The sequence below is a fragment of the Ornithorhynchus anatinus genome, chromosome 4 (assembly GCF_004115215.2).
Source record: "Ornithorhynchus anatinus isolate Pmale09 chromosome 4, mOrnAna1.pri.v4, whole genome shotgun sequence".
NCBI classification, from domain to species: Eukaryota; Metazoa; Chordata; class Mammalia; order Monotremata; family Ornithorhynchidae; genus Ornithorhynchus; species Ornithorhynchus anatinus.
This window is the reverse complement of record NC_041731.1, coordinates 18,800,493-18,803,335: the sequence shown is the minus strand read 5'-3', so window position 1 is coordinate 18,803,335 and position 2,843 is coordinate 18,800,493. Positions and strand designations below refer to the sequence as shown.

At 50.6% G+C, this 2,843-nt stretch overlaps 1 long non-coding RNA gene across 1 annotated transcript; it reads left to right on the top strand.

The window, feature by feature from the left end:
* Positions 1-677: 677 nt before the first annotated feature.
* Positions 678-2,016, top strand: LOC114811249. The gene is made up of 3 exons (XR_003758922.2): positions 678-956; positions 1,193-1,275; positions 1,750-2,016. It is a non-coding gene; the product is annotated as an uncharacterized LOC114811249 (long non-coding RNA).
* The last annotated feature ends 827 nt before the right edge of the window (positions 2,017-2,843 follow it).

Below are 2,843 nucleotides of genomic sequence, written 5' to 3'. Positions count from 1 at the left end.
GGTTCTTGTGAACATGGCGGTGGGGGGGGGGGGCTGTAGTCCAGGGGAGTTGGATGATCTGCAGAGAGATGGGGGCTAATTCTGGGAGATATACGACGTACTGAGGGGCTTTGGGGCCTGTGACGGGAGCGGCGGGTGCGGGGTCCTCTGTGTCGGTGTCGTCAGGCGGGGGTGCAGCTGTCCGGGAGGGGGAGACGAGCATGAGCCTGGAGGCAGGTCACTGGAGTCTGATAGAGGGCTTCTCGGGAAAAGAGATATCGGCGCTACCGTGGCGGCGTCCGCAGGGGAAAGATCCTACTGGGAACACGGGGACCGGCTGTCCGAGGGCACGGCTCCTTGGGAAAAGAGGTCTCGGGGCTTCCACGCTAGCGTCCGGGGAGGAAATAAAAATAATAATAATGGTGGTATTTGTTAAACGCTTACTATGTGCAAAGCACAGTTCTAAGCGCTGGGGGATACAAGGTGATCAGGTTGTTCCAGGTGGGGCTCATAGTTTTAATCCCCATTTTACAGATAAGGGAAGTGTGACACCGAGAAGTTAAGTGATTTGCTCAAAGTCACACAGCTGGCAAGCGGCAGAGCTGGCATTAGAACCCATGACCTCTGACTCCCAAGCCAGGGCTCTTTCCTCTGAGCCACGGAAACATCCTGCCAAATGGGATTATCCCCCTCTGGGCACCTTTCTGATGTCCTCCCTATGTCCCTGCAATTGCTCATGGTGACTGCCATGTCTTCATCCGCAGGACACATATTTTGCTCGTTTCCGTTTGCAGATTTCATATCTGCTGTCCTCCCTTGGCTTTCTTTGATTACTTTTCCCAGTGTTTCAGGTCTCCGTCCCAAGCATCGGGGAACCTGGGTTGGCGAACCCGAAGGTCTAGACAGGATGGAGAAGAGACAGCAGAGAAGACCGGATCAGCAAGCTGCTCCTAGACAAGCTGTTGGCTCACTTCAAGGTAATGGACACTGACACAATGACACAAGTGCTCGTTGCCTCCCTGGACTTGACACCCACTCAGGTGAGTGCCCACCTTGGGTTCCAGGGGTTCTATGTGGAGGAAGGAAGCCCGGGCCTAAGGGCAGAGACTGCTACCTTCAGGTAGCGCTGGTCCAGACTGTCTACAGTCTGGGAAGGGGCAGAGCCCCGGAGATGGCCAAAGACACGCTCATCTGTATTCTTGTCCATTTCAAGTCGGCAGCTGGTATCATCTCCACTGCACTCAATACTGAAAGTGTCCCTGGAATGGCCAGTGAGGAGAGACAGGAAACTTCATGGTAAGTATACGTGGCCCCACTCACTGCTGGTGGCTATCAGGGTTGGGAATCGAGAAACAAACTTCGCTGGTATGATTAAGGGTTGGGTTCTGACAGCTGTCGGAGGGCTCCTCGATACCAGAGGAGAATCCAGAGGTTCTGAGCTTAGAACAGACCTCCGAATAGGCAGCCGACCACGAGTGAAAGTGTCGGGGCTTCTGCCATACATTCTGCTCTCAGGATCTGGTCAAGGTCTGTGGAAGACCCAGGTTTCAGGAATCCATTTAAGATACAGGAGACTCTCCTCCAGCGAATGCATGCCCCGTGGTCCTAGGGCAGCATGTTCGAAAGGTCTTCCAATGATAACGGGATGCATTTGTTTTTGATATGGGTAACCCGAGCCCAATTCGTCTCATTCTCTCTCGCTTTGACAATATCTCTCTATCAGTCTCTCTCTCCTTCTCTCTCTTTCTCTCCACCCGCTCTGTGTTTGAGGGTGAATGGATCCCAGAAATATTCCTGCCAGGATCCTGCATGTCACTCTACAGGCCAGGACAGAGGATCATGCATTTACTCTGCGGATGACATGGGAGGATCAGTGGGTGTTGAATGCTGCTGCAATCGTCTCTGTTTAGGGCACCGGCTTCCTGTTGCACTCTCTCTGAAATGGTGGTTATTTGGTTCTTAACGGCAGAAATGTCTTTTCCAGAGTGGTGGAGTGTGGCAGTGAGGGAGGCTGGAAAGTCGAAAAGTGAGAGGGTATTTTTCAGGTTTTTCCAATCAATAAACCTATCCTATCACTCATTCTATCACTCTGGGATCCTGTGTGGTGTTTCTAGAAAGATGAACACTTCTTCCTTGCCTATGCGAAAACTGTTACCACTTAATATATCTCATCTGGCCGGGGGCCGCCAGGTGTGGAGTGAAGCCCCTACTGACCCAGACTGGGAGAATCTCCTCTTCAGATTCCTGTATTGCCCACACCCCCCTCCCTCGTTTTGCTGAGTTTGCAGCATCTGACAGGCAGAACCGGTGAAAGAGATCACGTAAAACCAAGCCGGGATATTTGCCATCGATATTTGAGAAATGGTAGAAATGGAGGTGGGCTCAGAATTGTAACTAGTCCTCCTGGGAGGCCTTTATCTCGTGAATGTGAGAATCAGTCATGACGTATGAAATCACCTCCCCGCCTCTTCGTCTATTAATCATTTTTTTTTTTCCATCGGTATTGAGGGCTAAATTCTCGGAGGTGAAATAATCGTCTTTCATCCCAGTCAGGAACATGACACCTTACCTGATCAAATTGGGCACGCTATTCAGGTGCCAAATCCATTGATTTCTAGGCTTCAATCAACGGCGAAGTTCTAGTTACTCTGTCAAATGAGCGATAAAACTGCAAAGGGAGGGGCAGGGAAATTTTCAGTGCTTTGAAAGAAACCAACAAAACTGTCAAGAGAGGCAGGCTCAAAATTACCAGATCTACCATCGCTGCCCCCTTCATAATACTGAATCCATGGCATTTCTTCGATGCTTAATCTATGAAGAACCGTATTCTTAAGCGAACACTATCCTCTCATGGAACGTTTCAC